Consider the following 17,557-nt stretch of genomic DNA (forward strand, 5'->3'; position numbering starts at 1 on the left):
ATCATTCATTTAACTTCTTTACACAAGGGGAACCTCTAACTGTCCTTACCTAAACTAGATTTATGCTGCTAGCTAATAATCAAAAATAACTTTTTTACAGTACAAAAATTTTAAACAATAGCAGCATCACATTCCTACTGAACTTATTACATTTACCGAAACGCAAACTTTATTCATCAGAAAGAATTCAAAAAGTGTGTGGGGTCTGTTGAAGTCCAACAAAAGGGGCTCGGCGAGTATATATATATATATTGGAGAGCGGGAGGCTATCCTTCACCATTTTCGAAGTTTCAGTGTCTGAATGACACTGCAGCGTATTGCAATAACTGATGGGGCTTCTACCGTGTATGAGGGAATACCATTTTACAATGTTTTTGCACCATGTGGGTGTGTCAGTGTTTATTTTCATGGGAGTTGTGGTGTCCGGGCTAGGGGTATCATGTGGTATGGTCATGTTTGGGGCCAGTGTGGTGTGGGTTACAGGGGCCGTCGACACGCGCAACTGTAGTGATCCAACAATGATCATAATGGAGGTTATCAGTTCTGTCTTCATCTTGTCTTTTGTTCCTTGTATCCTTGTATCTTCTTGGGGGTGCAAGCATAATATCTGTTATTACCTTTGTTTAATATCTCATTTGTCTGTCTGTTTCTCCTTAATATCAATTTCCCATTAGAATTGTCACCATGTGTGACTCCCTCATTTTTTTTTTTTTAAACCAATCTTTTTGGAGACAAGACATCCAAAAACAAAATTCTGTTAGTGCAAGGAATTCTCGCAGCTCGTGGTCGATACATTGAGTGGGGGGACAATTTCTCCATCCAGCGCTGAGGTAGTTTTGTAATAGCAGCAAATTTTGTTTCAACCAAGTGTGTTGAACATGTAAATAGCGGTTAGCGCCCGAAGTGTCACCGGAAACCAAAGTTGAGACTGTGGCAAAGAGCATTCTTTAAACCACACGCAAAAAGAACAGATCACGGGAAACAAAGATCTGCCAGAGACAGTAAAGAGATTTTAAAAATGTTTCCAAATCAGTGATGGGAACATGGGGTGCATATGAGCTGCGTAGGGCAAGAATGGGTGGAATCCCCGGGTAGGGCAGTGATCAGTGCCGTTGCTCCACTACCCGAGCTTGGCTGACCGAATACATAGGGGGTCCTCAGGCAGGGCGGGCATTAGTGCCGTTACTCCACTGCCTGGGTGACCTTACACGAGAGGAAAGAGTTTGTAACATATGGACTCTGAGATTGTGCAGACGAGTAATCATAACTGCATCAAGAAATATAGTGGACGGGCGATATTAATGAAACATTCGAGACTGGAAGAATAAAGTGCATCAAGAAATTCGAGAAAGAAAGGAGGGCAGGCTCCATCAGAAAATAGGATACTGTAAATCTCAATCGGTTCCTTTTTCTCATCATCTGGACACCTCAGGGTTCCATTTCAAAAAGCATCGTAAAGGGGTTACCATAACGGGAGTCAGACTCTGAGTTATCACCATCTCCCGGTTGCCAAATTGGTGTCTGGCGTTTTCGTGCTGTGGCCGCGTGGGCCGTCGTGGGGTCCGAATCGTCGTTCTGTATCAATCGACAAGATGTTATCGCAGTGCCAATGGGGAATTCTTTGGTCAGAAGGGGCAGTAGCTGCAAAGGGCAAATTTGGATCGTCGGGCGGAGGCTCTGGTTGTGGCAATGAAAGGGGGTATGAGGGGCCAAACATATCTTGGTCGGGGTTCCTGGGGCTGGAGCGACTGGGCCCTGGGCGGTTGTGCCATTGGTCATTGATTTCAAATAAGTCTGGAGCGCTGTCGCTATCGTCCGGATCAAGTTTAAGGTGGAAAGTCGTTCCTGGGGCCGGGGACAAGGTCGGGTCTGTGGACGTGCTGTCCTGGCTGGGGGAGGGTCGGGCTAGGTTGTCAGTCGGCGGGGCGTAGTCCTCTGCTATTGCCAGGGAAACGTGGTGTGAGTGGCTGTACTGGGTTCCATAAACCTTAAGTTGGTTGATATGAAACCATCCGGACTTTCCATTAGGATACATTATTTTATATACCAAGGGGCTTACTTTATCTGAAATCGAGTAGGGTCCTGCAAATTTAGGGGAGAGGCATGAATTAGGGTTATGTAGGGAAACCATCACCTGCTGACCGACTGTATACTCTACTGGGTGTACTGTTTTATCAAAGCAGGCCTTACTCTGCTTTTTCCTAGCACCTAGTCGGACAGCTGCAACGAGCTGGGCTGCCTTAACATTTTCCATTACCTGTTGGATTGCTTTTTCGTGGGTGAGGGCGGTGAATCCTGTGGAACCTGATACCGTGTTCCTAATAAACATAAGTGCAAATGGGAGAGCTGCGTCCCATGTCGTGTTGTGCTGTTGCACCATTTTCCTGATAGTCGTTTTTAGGGTTCTGTTCAAACGTTCCACAAAGCCGCTGGATTGTGGGTGATAGGCAATATGGAATTTTTGCTTTATCCCCAAAATCGTCAAAACGTTCTGCATCACTCTTCCTGTAAAATGCGAACCTTGGTCCGATTCAATGCTGCGGGGGAGTCCTCAGCGTGTAAATATTTGCTGTGTTAAAATCTTGGCTGTTGCCTTAGCCGTGTTTGTCCTGGAGGGAAATGCTTCCACCCGTTTTGTGAAGGAGTTGATCACTACCAACACCTATTTAAAACCATTTCTGCAGGGGAGGAGGGGACCAATATCATCTAGCTGTAAATTCGTCCAAGGGCCATTAACAGGGCGGGTGTGTCTTAACTGACCTTTTCTGGAATATCTTTCTGAATTATTTTGAGCGCAAATTAAACAATTTTCAATATAATGTGTGGCGTCTGCTTTTAAATCGGGCCACCAGCACAAAGGCCTCAAGTGGGCAATGGTGGTTTCTATCCCCTGATGTCCGTGTCCATCATGAAATTGACAAATCTGGTTCCTGTCCTGGGTGGGGACCACATAAATTCCATTCTTTAATACAACTCCGCCCTGTACCGTCAGTGCGTCCTTGAATTTGTCATAGGGGTTGGTAAGTTACCATTTAAAATTTGCTGAAGAGTGCCGTCGGCCTTTTGGGCCTGTGCTAAATCATGGATATTCGTCTGTGAGACCTGGACTGCGTGTACTGGGCACTCTCGGGGGGGGGGGGGGTTGCTAAAAGTGACCGTGTCGTGATCCTGCCTTTGCTAGGGCGTCTGCCTTTACGTTACCGGGTGGGGAGGAACGATGATGGCTTATGACTTTTATTATGCCATATTTGCAGTCTTTAGCAATTTCAAGAATATGCTTCAGTAATGGCGCTGAGCGTAGGGGGTTACCGTTGGCGGATATGAATCCTCTAGATTCCTACATGGTCAGGTATTCTGTTAAACTGTTACAGACATATAAACTGTCTGAATATATATCTGCGGGGGTCGGGAAAGAATCTGGGTGCTGCACTATGCATGCGATCGCTGTTAACTCGGCTGCCTGCGATCCTAAATGTCCTGGCAATTTTAGCGATATCTCCTCTAATGCGTGTCCCTGCGCATCTTCCACATATATATCACATCCTGTAATCCTTTTTCCATTATCAACAGTGGAGGAACCATCTACATAGATTTTTCAAGATTTTTCCATGGGCTGGGTTCTCTGCAGTCTGATGCCTGCTTTTGTGGGTAGCGATTTAGGAATAAAGGGTCCTGTGTTGTGCCTAGCTGCGATGATTTCACACTCCATGTGGGGTTCCTTCATACTGCAAATTATCTGCTCAAAATTTGTGTGTCTTTGTCCTTTTTACTGTGATGTCCCTTCCTTGTAAAAGTAGTGTCCAGCGCGCTGCTCTAATCTGGCTAACTGAACTGTCCTTTCACCTACCATCTAACAGTAGTTGCATTGGGGTGTGCTCGGTTAAAATCGTTACGGGGTTGAGGCCTGTGATGTATGCAAAGTACTGAACAGCCCAAAAACCCGCGTGCAAGTGCCTTTCGCAGGCTGAAAATACTTGCTCCACTGGGTCCACTCGTGAGGCATAGGCTACGGGTCCTAAGCGATCGTGCCTTTGTTGGAGTAGTACGGCCGATAGGGTTCGGTCGGTGGTCGCTACTTCTATGGCATATGGGGAGTGTGGGTCTGGTACCTGCAAAGTGGGGGCTGTATATAGGGTGCGTTTTAATGCATCAATGGCATCCGTACGCTGTGGAAGCCATTCCCAAGGGGCGTTCTTTTTTAGGAGCTCGGAAAGTGGGGCTGCCTTGGTGGCGAAACAGTCTATATGTTTCCTACAGTAACAAACCAGTCCTAAAAATGACAGGAGTGCAGTGACATTATGGGGCAAGGGCAATTTAACAATCAAATCAATCCGTTTTGCTCTATCTGTCTTTTTCTGTGCGTGATGACTGTGCCTAAATAAAATAACTTTTCTTTTAGGATTTGGGCCTTTTTCGGGTTGACTTTACATCCAATTGAGTGTAGGAGACCTAATAGTTCGGAAAGAAGCGAAATGTGCTCTTCCTTGGTATCACTTTATAGGAGCAAGTCGTCCACATACTGAATGAGGCATTCAGGTCAGGGAAAATTTGGATAATCCATTTGCCAATTGTCAGTGGAAAATGGAGGGGGTGTTGTAGGAAACCTTGCGGAAAGCATGTCCACGTATATTGCCGTCCTTGGAATGTGAAGGCAAATTTGTATTGACAATTCTTATCTAATGGAATGGACTAGAAGCCATTGCTAATGTCCAGTACCTTAAAATACCTTGACTGTAGTCCCTGCTTTAGCATTGTCTCGGGACACGTGGCAATGGTGGGGGCTGCTAATGGAGTTACTTTATTGAGTTCTCTGTAATCGATGGTCAGTCTCCATGAACCGTCTGGTTTCCTTACGGGCCAAATTGGGGCATTGATTGTTGAGGCTACGGGCCAAATTACACCTTGGTCTAGCAAACTTTGAATCACTTTTGCAATTTCTCCCTTGGCTTGCTGTGGGAAGCCGTATTGTTTCTGGGGCTTGGGATCGGGACCTGTAATGGCGACTGTTCCCGGAATTTTTCCACAGTCGTGCTTGTGCTGGACGAAGGATGCTTTGTGTTTCCTTAGGACCTCTCCAATTGTCCTATCTGTACTAATGGCTTGCGGATCAAACCAATAGTCGCCTACTGAGCAGATTCTGTGTTTGTCATCTCCTACTGTGAGCGTGGCGGGGGCTCTCACTGTTCTAGCCATTTTCCAAACACACTTATTCACGGGGTCAAAGGAAAGGTTGTGTGAACTCATGAAGTCGATCCCTAAAATGTGTTCTGCTGTTCGGGGCAAATCTACTAAAACAATGGGGTGCTTGGTATTACCGTTTCCGATTTGAATATCTACGGGGGCCGTAATATATCCCTGCTGGATATGTCCTGTAAATCTGCAAAGGGTGATAGTGTCGGTAGTGGGCCATTTGTCTCGGTGAAACATTGTGGAGGAGTTTAAAGTGGTGCGGGACCCTCCTTTGTCCCAAAGGAACTCTACGGGGTGTCCCTAGACCGTGCCTGTGACTACTGGTCTACCTGACTTGTCCCAGAGTGTGTCGCAGACCCAAGTTGGGGAGTCCGAACACTGTCAATCTGTGCTATTTATGGCAGAATTGTCTGGGCGGGCGTTAAGACTGTGTATAGGCCTGGCATTGTTCCCATGTGGGGCGTTCGCTTGCTGATTCCATTGCTGGTTCGGGAGGGCGCATTGCATTCACGGGCGTAATGTCCCTTTTGTCCACAATTATAGCATTCCTGTGCTCTGTGGTGCTGTCCGTCATGTCTACCCTCGTTTACCCATGCGGGGTCCCGATGTGTCCTTACTGGATTCATATTTGCTTCTGCCTTCTCCTGCTCTGTCTTTTTATGTAGGGATTGTTCCCAAGCTCTAGAGGGTCTCTTCAGAACCCACACTTCATTATGTGTGGTGTCTGAGGGGTCAGAATTTGCAAAGGCTTTTTGACCTGCTTCAGTGGCGTGGGAGACTAAAATACATTTGGTTGTGTTTTCCACATTTAAGTGTGCGTGGACTAAATCTCCAAATACCGCTTTAAAGTGTATCCAAAGGCGCCCTGCGTATGCAGTCGGATGCTCTCCTTTTGTCTGCAGCGATTTAGACCGTCTACGGGATCTCCTCTGTTATAACCAATTGGATCTAAAATAGCTGCCTTCATCTCCTGGAGGCTTCCTCCTACATTCTGTGGATCGGGTAGTGCTGAACTAACGGATGGTCAAGGCTCATCACTCGAAGTTTCACTTCCTCTGGTTCTTCCAGACCGTACAAAACTGTGTGTTGTCTTACTCGCCCAAAGAAATGGTGCGGGTCTCTTGTGGGTTGGAATGGTTCAATTTTGGCGCAGGCATCTCTCAATTGTGTGATGGATAATGGGGTGGTGTACACGAAATCGGGTTCGTCGTCAATCGGTGACTTGTGCTGCGTGGTGACTGGATTCATGGGGTTGTGTGCTGCCTGTGCAGTCGGGGATTAGAGTGCTTTCCTTTTCAGGGCCTGGGGGACTCTATTGTGATTTTCGGTGTCTTCTACGTACCTACAGGCAGCTTCATTGAGTTCCTGCCAATCGGGGCCAGCTTCCTGGTCTAAATTTGGTCCAAAGGTGTCTCTGAAACTATTGTGCACTGAGAGCAGTGACTGTAACCTTGAAATTTGCTGCCTGCATTTGGCATGGTCTACTGAACTCTGCCTTTGTTCCGTTGTGGAACTGTGGAGTGCTCGTAAAGCTGCCTTTAAATCTGCGCATTGCTTCTTTAACTGTTCTACCTGTTGTTCCATCTCTTCTCTTACCAAGACTGCGCGTTGTGTATCTTGCAGGCCTTATCGTAATGTGTCTGAAAGCTGCTTAGGTGGACTAAACAAGATTGGTGTGTCCATTTGACATCAGCTAGCTTTTTGTCTTTTGCCGCTAACTGCTCTTGGACTTGCTCATTAACCTTTTCACACTTGCTAACGTTTCCCTCACTCTTCTCTTTCTCTACAAGCTCTCAGCGGAGCGTCCTCACGACCACCTCTGTGCCTCACAATTGTGCCAGACAGGACACGATTGCCATCGGCTTACGAACTTTCCCTAAATTCTTCTTGTGTATCTCGATTAGGTTGTCCCACCAAGTTTGTCCTATACCACCAGGACCTGACTCTTCATTCGAACAAAACTCAGACCATAGGAGCCATCCTTTCCCCTTTAAGTATTTCCTTAGTTCCTCTTCCCATATGGGACACTGCTCTGCTCTACTGGTCGCTGCGACCTCGGGTTCCTTTGGTTCATAAGGCATTCCATTGCCTTTGCTGCCATTTCTACTGGTATATTTTCTGTATCCTAAATTTGGGACAGGGGGAATAAAGCGGCGATGCAAACAGCGGGTATGGCCTAAGCTATTTTCTGGTTCACATAACTCCCGATAGTTTTACACAACAAAATCTAACTGTCATGATATGCAGACATGCAGATGATGATTATACAGACAGGCAGCTAATGAACACAGAGAACAGGACATGACCAATGAGCAGGCAGGACACTCAGGGGTGGTAACTCACTATAAAAAGCACGAGGCGCTCACACTGCACCTCATTCCACTGATGAACATCTACAGAGTGAGTCAGGGTGTATTTACAGTATCACACCTCCAGCACGTGGCTAAGACTAATCTGGTTCAGTCAGACAGAGTAACCACACTTAGGTTAGCGGAGAGTCGAACTCCTAGAGAACTGTGCTAACTGTGCTACTGGTTCAATAAATCAGATTGAACTAACTTCAAGGTCTGGAGTATCTTTTGGTTAAAGCTGCATCCAGTTGCAACCTGTGTTATCCCAGAGTACATAACACAACATGCTACCAGGAGACTGCTTAATCTAGGTGGTTTACCTCAGTCTGTTCCATGACGACCAGCAAATGTATCCCAGCACCATGGAGAAGGTTCAGGCTCCTCACCTGCTCAGGACCTCCGGCAATCTCAGTGCCAACTGGCGGACATTCAAGCAAAAGTTTCTGCGGTACATCAAAGCTTCAGACTTCGTGGGTGCGACTGATGCAAGGAAGATCGTGCTTCTCTCAACAGCGGGTGATGAAGCCATCAAACTCTTCAACTCTTTTCACTTCACCGAAGGCCAGGACAAGACAAAGTTGTCCATCCTGGACAAGTTTGACAGTCACTGTGAAGTGGACACCAATGAAATCTTCGAGCGCTACATATTCAAACAGTGTCTACAAGGTAAAGATGAATCTTTCGACTCCTTCTTAACTAACCTCCGCCTGCTAGCGCTGTCCTGCAACTTTGGTGATATTGCTGACTCCATGATCAGAGACCAAATCGTTTTTGGAGTTCACTCTGATCTGCTGAGAGATCAGCTACGGAAAATCAAGCATATGACCCTGCCAGTCGCGATTGAAACATGCACAATGCATGAGCACGCCAAAAATCGCTATGCCCAGTACAAATCGACTGAAAATGAGAAACTTGCCTCCCATGGGGCAGAGAATATGCAGGCCATCTCCCGGATGCAGCGCCTTAGCAGTGATGAAAGCGGCCATTTTGCACGCTTTTCCCGGGGCCCCACGCATGCGTGGTGCGAACGGGATAACGATACCCGCACTGCGCATGTGCGATGACACGCGGAGCGTCAGGACGCCGACATCACGACGTGCTCGAACTGTGGCAACGCCCACTTAAAAAAACACTGACCTGCAAGAGACAGGCGATGTTTAAACTGCGGGAAGCCTGGACACTATGCAGCCTTGTGCAGGTGTACCACCAGCCAGGGGCCAGCGCTCCCAATTCCGATGAGTTCAGAGTGTGCAACAACGATTACAGGATTCTGATCCTGGCAGCACAACGGATCCAGAGGAAGAATGCCTGGAATCCGCCTACTGTGTGGGCATCATTACCAAATGTGAATATGCCACATCCAACTCATCACAAAGTCAATCCATCCTCGCTGTGGATTCTGCGGATGAATGGCATGCGGTGATGCAGGTCAACCACTGTTTCATCCAGTTTAAGCTGGACACAGGTGCTTCTGCCAAACTCCTCTCACATGCGGATTTCAAACGCATTGAGAAGCCCCCCAAGGTCTTTTCCGCAGCTTGCAGGCTCCTGGACTACAACGGAAATGCCATCACGGCACTGAGATCCTGTTATCTACTCGTTTCCAACCGAAGCACACATGCACGGTTAAGTTTTGAAATTGTCAAGCCAGACAGGGCATCCCTACTTGGCACGCACGCCTGCAAGCAGCTGAACCTCGTGCAGCGGGTTTACACAACGACATCCTCCAATGCGGATCTTCAGGCCGGCATTGACGACATCCTCACTCAGTATCCGGATGTGTTCGACGGGATGGGCTCGCTGCCATATTGATACAAGATCCTGCTATGACCTGATGCCAAGCCAGTGGTCCACGCACCACGCCGGGTCCCGGTTCCGCTGAGGGAGCGCCTGAAGGCACAACTCAAGGATCTTCAGCAACAGGGCATCATTTCCAAGGTAACCGAACCGACTGACTGGGTCAGCTCGATGGTATGCGTTAGAAAGCCTTCGGGAGACCTGCGCATCTGCATTGATCCCAAGGATCTCAATAAGAATATAATGCGTGAACACTACCACATCCCGAAGCGGGAGGAACTCCCAGTGAGATGGCACACGCACGTTTTTTCCACCAAGTTATATGCGTCACATGGATTTTGGCAAATCCGGCTGGATGAGTCCAGCAGAAGGCACTGCACCGTCAACACACCGTTTGGCAGATACTGCTATAATCGCATGCCGATTGGTATTGTCTCGTCATCGGAGATCTTCCATCGCATCATGGAGCAGATGATGGAGGGCATCGAAGGGAATCATGTGGACGTGGACGACATCATCATATGGTCCACGACCCCTGAAGGGCATGTCTCCCGTCTCCAGCAGGTATTCCGCCATGCTCATACCAATGGCCTGAAGCTGAACAGGTCCAAATGTTGCTTTGGCATGTCGTCACTCAAGTTCCTACGTGACATCTCTCAGCAGGGCGTGCGCCCGGACACAGACAAGGTCAAGGCCATTGAAGCCATGAAGGTCCCTGAAGACACAAAGGCGGTGTTGCGCTTCCTGGGCATGGTCAATTTTCTGGGCAAGTTCATCCCAAACTGTCCTCGCACACCACGGCCCTATGAAACCTGTATGAAAAAAAAAAAAAATTTTTTTTAAAGTCCACTGCCTTTGAGTGGAAGGCAGAAAATCGGGCAGAGTGGTTGGAGCTGAAAGCCAAGCTCACCACTGCACCTGTCTTGGCATTTTTCGACCCAGCCAGGGAGACTAAGATCTCGACAGATCCGAGCCAGGATGGTATCAGTGCGGTGCTGCTTCAACGCAATGACACTTCATCCTGGGAACCGGTAGCCTACGCATCGAGGGCCATGACGCCCACCAAAACAAGGTATGCGCAAATAGAGAAGAATGCCTTGGTCTTCTCACTGGCATTCTCAAGTTTCACGACTATGTCTACGGCCTGCCGACATTCACTGTCGAGACGGATCATAGGCCTCTGGTCCACATTATCTACAAGGACCTGAACGACATGACGCCTCGGTTGCAGCGCAGGTGAGGAGGGAGTAAGGTGATCCTTTCATTTTGTTTCCGACATTTCCGCAAAGAGTGTGAAGAGAGCCAGGAGTTTACAGGAAGTGTAGCTGACTGGGAGCAGAGTCGAAGGGCGGAGATCTAGTTAGTCCACACAGCAGCTATATTCTTTAAGGTAAGAGGGGATGGAGGCTAGGCCAGTTACATGCTCCTCCTGTAGGATGTGGGTGGTGAGGGATACCACCGGTGTCCCCACTGACTATACCTGCGGGAAGTGCACCCAACTTCAGCTCCTCAAAGACCGTGTTAGGGAACTGGAGCTGAAGCTGGATGAACTTCGGATCATCCGGGAGGCAGAGGGGGTGATTGAGAAGAGTTACAGGGAGGGAACCACACCCAAGGTACAGGACAAGAATAGCTGGGTTACAGTCAGGGGGAAAAAAACAAACAGGCAGACAGTGCAGGGATCCCTCGTGGCTGTTCCCCTTCAAAACAAGTATACCGTTTTGGATGCTGTTGGGGAGGATGACCTACCGGGGGAAGGCCCTAGCGGTCAGATCTCTGGCACGGAGTCTGGCTCTGGGGCTCAGATGGGAAGGGGGGAGAATAGAAAAGCAATAGTCGTAGGAGATTCAATGGTTAGGGGAATAAATAGGAGATTCTGTGGTCGCGAGCGAGACTCCCGGAAGGTATGTTGCCTCCCGGGTGCCAGGGCCAGGGATGTCTCGGATCGTGTCTTCAGGATCCTTAAGGGGGAGGGTGAGCAGCCAGAAGTCGTGGTGCACATTGGTACCAACGACATAGGTAGGAAAAGGGGTGTGGAGGTAATAAACAAGTTTAGGGAGTTAGGCTGGAAGTTGAAAGCCAGGACAGACAGAGTTGTCATCTCTGGTTTGTTGCCGGTGCCACGTGATAGCGAGGCTAGGAGTAGGGAGAGAGTGCAGTTGAACACGTGGCTGCAGGAATGGTGTAGGAGGGAGGGCTTCAGGTATTTGGATAATTGGAGCGCATTCTGGGGAAGGTGGGACCTGTACAAGCAGGACGGGTTGCATCTGAACCAGAGGGGCACCAATATCCTGGGAGGGAGGTTTGCTAGTACTCTTCGGGAGGGTTTAAACTAATTTGGCAGGGGAATGGGAACCGGATTTGTAGTCCAGCAACTAAGGTAGCCGATATTCAGGACGCCAAAGCATGTAATGAGGCAGTGGGGAAGGGAACACTGACAAAGGAGAGTATTTGCAGGCACGGAGATGGGTTGAAGTGTGTATACTTCAACGCAAGAAGCATCAGGAATAAGGTGGGTGAACTTAAGGCATGGATCGGTACTTGGGACTACGATGTGGTGGCCATCACGGAAACTCGGATAGAAGAGGGGCAGAAATGGTTGTTGGAGGTCCCTGGTTATAGATGTTTCAATAAGATTAGGGAGGGTGGTAAAAGAGGTGGGGGGGTGGCATTATTAATTAGAGATAGTATAACAGCTGCAGAAAGGCAGTTCAAGGAGTATCACCCTATTGAGGTAGTATGGGTTGAAGTCAGAAATAGGAAAGGAGCAGTCACCTTGTTAGGAGTTTTCTATAGGCCCCCCAATAGTAACAGAGATGTGGAGGAACAGATTGGGAAACAGATTTTGGAAAGGTGCAGAAGTCATAGGGTAGTAGTCATGGGCGACTTTAACTTCCCAAATATTGAGTGGAAACTCTTTAGATCAAATAGTTTGGATGGGGTGGTGTTTGTGCAGTGTGTCCAGGAAGCTTTTCTAACACAGTATGTCGATTGTCCGACCAGAGGAGGGGCAATATTGGATTTAGTACTGGGTAATGAACCAGGGCAAGTGATAGATTTGTTAGTGGGGGAGCATTTTGGAGATAGTGACCACAATTCTGTGACTTTCACTTTAGTAATGGAGAGGGATAGGTACGTGCAACAGGGCAAGGTTTACAATTGGGGGAAGGGTAAATACGATGTTGTCAGACAAGAATTGAAGTGCATAAGTTGGGAACATAGGCTGTCAGGGAAGGACACAAGTGAAATGTGGAACTTGTTCAAGGAACAGGTGCTACGTGTCCTTGATATGTATGTCCCTGTCAGGCAGGGAAGAGATGGTCGAGTGAGGGAACCATGGTTGACAAGAGAGGTTGAATGTCTTGTTAAAAGGAAAAAGGTGACTTATGTAAGGCTGAGGAAACAAAGTTCAGACAGGGCATTGGAGGGATACAAGATAGCCAGGAGGGAACTGAAGAAAGGGATTAGGAGAGCTAAGAGAGGGCATGAACAATCTTTGGCGGGTAGGATCAAGGAAAACCCCAAGGCCTTTTACACATATGTGAGAAATATGAGAATGACTAGAGCGAGGGTAGGTCCGATCAAGGACAGGAGCGGGAGATTGTGTATTGAGTCTGAAGAGATAGGAGAGGTCTTAAATGAGTATTTTTCTTCTGTATTTACAAATGAGAGGGGCGATATTGTTGGAGAGGACAGTGTGAAACAGATTGGTAAGCTCGAGGAAATACTTGTTAGGAAGGAAGATGTGTTGGGCATTTTGAAAAACTTGAGGATAGACAAGTCCCCCGGGCCTGACGGGATATATCCAAGGATTCTATGGGAAGCAAGAGATGAAATTGCAGAGCCGTTGGCAATGATCTTTTCGTCCTCACTGTCAACAGGGGTGGTACCAGGGGATTGGAGAGTGGCGAATGTCGTGCCCCTGTTCAAAAAAGGAACTATGGATAACCCTGGGAATTACAGGCCAGTTAGTCTTACTTCGGTGGTAGGCAAAGTAATGGAAAGGGTATTAAAGTAATGGAAAGAGAATAGCCAATGTTGTTCCTCTGTTTAAGAAGGGTAGCAAGGATAATCCCGGGAACTACAGGCCGGTGAGCCTTACTTCAGTGGTAGGGAAATTACTGGAGAGAATTCTTCGAGACAGGATCTACTCCCATTTGGAAGCAAATGGACGTATTAGTGAGAGGCAGCACGGTTTTGTGAAGGGGAGGTCGTGTCTCACTAACTTGATAGAGTTTTTCGAGGAGGTCACTAAGATGATTGATGCAGGTAGGGCAGTAGATGTTGTCTATATGGACTTCAGTAAGGCCTTTGACAAGGTCCCTCATGGTAGACTAGTACAAAAGGTGAAGTCACACGGGATCAGGGGTGAACTGGCAAGGTGGATACAGAACTGGCTAGGCCATAGAAGGCAGAGGGTAGCAATGGAGGGATGCTTTTCTAATTGGAGGGCTGTGACCAGTGGTGTTCCACAGGGATCAGTGCTGGGACCTTTGCTCTTTGTAGTATATATAAATGATTTGGAGGAAAATGTAACTGGTCTGATTAGTAAGTTTGCAGACGACACAAAGGTTGGTGGAATTGCGGATAGCGATGAGGACTGTCTGAGGATACAGCAGGATTTAGATTGTCTGGAGACTTGGGCGGAGAGATGGCAGATGGAGTTTAATCCGGACAAATGTGAGGTAATGCATTTTGGAAGGGCTAATGCAGGTAGGGAATATACAGTGAATGGTAGAACCCTCAAGAGTATTGAAAGTCAAAGAGATCTAGGAGTACAGGTCCACAGGTCATTGAAAGGGGCAACACAGGTGGAGAAGGTAGTCAAGAAGGCATACGGCATGCTTGCCTTCATTGGCCGGGGCATTGAGTATAAGAATTGGCAAGTCATGTTGCAGCTGTATAGAACCTTAGTTAGGCCACACTTGGAGTATAGTGTTCAATTCTGGTCGCCACACTACCAGAAGGATGTGGAGGCTTTAGAGAGGGTGCAGAAGAGATTTACCAGAATGTTGCCTGGTATGGAGGGCATAAGCTATGAGGAGCGATTGAATAAACTCGGTTTGTTCTCTCTGGAACGAAGGAGGTTGAGGGGCGACCTGATACAGGTATACAAAATTATGAGGGGCATAGACAGAGTGGATAGTCAGAGGCTTTTCCCCAGGGTAGAGGGGTCAATTACTAGGGGGCATAGGTTTAAGGTGAGAGGGGCAAGGTTTAGAGTAGATGTACGAGGCAAGTTTTTTACGCAGAGGGTAGTGGGTGCCTGGAACTCACTACCGGAGGAGGTAGTGGAAGCAGGGACGATAGGGACATTTAAGGGGCATCTTGACAAATATATGAATAGGATGGGAATAGAAGGATACGGACCCAGGAAGTGTAGAAGATTGTAGTTTAGTCGGGCAGTATGGTCGGCACGGGCTTGGAGGGCCGAAGGGCCTGTTCCTGTGCTGTACATTTCTTTGTTCTTTGTTCTTTGGTACTGAAGGATAGGATTTCTGAGCATCTGGAAAGACACTGCTTGATTAGGGATAGTCAGCACGGATTTGTGAGGGGTAGGTCTTGCCTTACAAATCTTATTGAATTCTTTGAGGAGGTGACCAAGCATGTGGATGAAGGTAAAGCAGTGGATGTAGTGTACATGGATTTTAGTAAGGCATTTGATAAAGTTCCCCATGGTAGGCTTATGCAGAAAGTAAGGAGGCATGGGATAGTGGGAAATTTGGCCAGTTGGATAACGAACTGGCTAACTGATAGAAGTCAGAGAGTGGTGGTGGATGGCAAATATTCAGCCTGGATCCCAGTTACCAGTGGCGTACCGCAGGGATCAGTTCTGGGTCCTCTGCTGTTTGTGATATTCATTAATGACTTGGATGAGGGAGTTGAAGGATGGGTCAGTAAATTTGCAGACGATACGAAGATTGGTGGAGTTGTGGATAGTAAGGAGGGCTGTTGTCGGCTGCAAAGAGACATAGATAGGATGCAGAGCTGGGCTGAGAAGTGGCAGATGGAGTTTAACCCTGAAAAGTGTGAGGTTGTCCATTTTGGAAGGACAAATATGAATGCGGAATATAGGGTTAACGGTAGAGTTCTTGGCAATGTGGAGGAGCAGAGAGATCTTGGGGTCTGTGTTCATACATCTTTGAAAGTTGCCACTCAAGTGGATAGAGCTGTGAAGAAGGCCTATGGTGTGCTCGCGTTCATTAACAGAGGGATTGGATTTAAGAGCCGTGAGGTGATGATGCAGCTGTACAAAACTTTGGTAAGGCCACATTTGGAGTACTGTGTACAGTTCTGGCCGCCTCATTTTAGGAAGGATGTGGAAGCTCTGGAAAAGGTGCAAAGAAGATTTACCAGGATGTTGCCTGGAATGGAGAGCAGGTCTTACGAGGAAAGGTTGAGGGTGCTAGGCCTTTTCTCATTAGAGCGGAGAAGGATGAGGGGCGACTTGATAGAGGTTTATAAGATGATCAGGGGAATAGATAGAGTAGACAGTCAGAGACTTTTTCCCCGGGTGGAACACACCATTACAAGGGGACATAAATTTAAGGTGAAAGGTGGAAGATATAGGAGGGATATCAGAGGTAGGTTCTTTACCCAGAGAGTAGTGGGGGCATGGAATGCACTGCCTGTGGAAGTAGTTGAGTCGGAAACATTAGGGACCTTCAAGCAGCTATTGGATAGGTACATGGATGATGGTAAAATGATATAGTGTAGATTTATTTGTTCTTCAGGGCAGCACGGTAGCATTGTGGATAGCGCAATTGCTTCACAGCTCCATGGTCCCAGGTTCGATTCCGGCTTGGGTCATTGTCTGTGCGGAGTCTGCACGTCCTCCCCGTGTCTGCGTGGGTTTCCTCCGGGTGCTCCGGTTTCCTCCCACAGTCCAAAGATGTGCGGGTTAGGTGAATTGGCCAATGATAAATTGCCCTTAATGTCCAAATTGCCCTTGGTGTTGGGTGGAGGTGTTGAGTTTGGGTAGGGTGCTCTTTCCAAGAGCCGGTGCAGACTCAAAGGGCCGAATGGCCTCCTTCTGCACTGTAAATTCAATGATAATCTATGATTAATCTAGGACAAAGGTTCGGCACAACATCGTGGGCCGAAGGGCCTGTTCTGTGCTGTATTTTCTATGTTCTATGTTCTATGTTCCTCCTCAAACTCAGAAGATACAACTTTGACTTAGTGTATGCGCCTGGCAAGGAGCTCATCATCGCTGATGCATTGTCTCGCTCCATCACATTGCCTAGTGAACCGCTGGATATCATCCGGCAGATTGAATCACAGGTGCATCTGTGTGCTAGCACCCTCCTGGCGTCTGATGAGAAGGTGGTTCGTATCCGCGAGGAGACAGCCAAAGACCCCGTCTTGCAGCGTGTCATGCACCACCTCGCCAATGGCTGGCAGAAAGGGCAGAGCTCTCAATTTTACAATGTAAAGGACGACCTGACGGTGATTGATGGTATCCTCCTCAAGCTGGACCGGATTGTCATTCCACTCAGTCTCCAGAGCTTGGTGCTCCGCCAAATCCATGGGGGACACCAAGGCGTCGAGAAGTGCAGACGCAGAGCCAGGCAGGCTGTCTACTGGCCCGGTATTAGCCAGGGTATCTCGAACATGGTCCTCAACTGTGTGACCTGTCAACGCTTCCAGCAAGCGCAGAGCAAGGAGACGCTCCAGCAGCATGAAAGCGAGACCTCCCCATGGTCCAAGGTTTTTTTTTTTTTTTTTTTTTAAATAATATTTTATTGAAAATTTTTGGTCAACCAACACAGTACATTGTGCATCCTTTACACAACATTGTAACAATACAGATAATAATGACCTTTTTTAAATTTAAACAAAAACAACAACAAATAAATAAATATTAAATAACAAAAAATAAAAACTAGCCCTAATTGGCAACTGCCTTGTCTCAGGCCACCCCCCCCCCCCCCCATCCCTCCCCCCCCCCCCCCCCCCCCCCCCCCCCAAGTCCTGGGCCGCTGCTGCTGCCTTCTTTGTTCTCCCCTATCTATCTTTCCGCAAGATATTCGACGAACGGTTGCCACCGCCTAGTAAACCCTTGAGCCGACCCCCTTAGGACGAACTTAATCCGCTCTAACTTTATGAACCCCGCCATATCATTTATCCAGGTCTCCACCCCCGGGGGCTTGGCTTCTTTCCACATTAGCAATATTCTGCGCCGGGCTACTAGGGACGCAAAGGCCAAAACATCGGCC

The sequence above is a fragment of the Scyliorhinus torazame genome, chromosome 15 (assembly GCF_047496885.1).
Source record: "Scyliorhinus torazame isolate Kashiwa2021f chromosome 15, sScyTor2.1, whole genome shotgun sequence".
Classification (NCBI taxonomy): domain Eukaryota; kingdom Metazoa; phylum Chordata; class Chondrichthyes; order Carcharhiniformes; family Scyliorhinidae; genus Scyliorhinus; species Scyliorhinus torazame.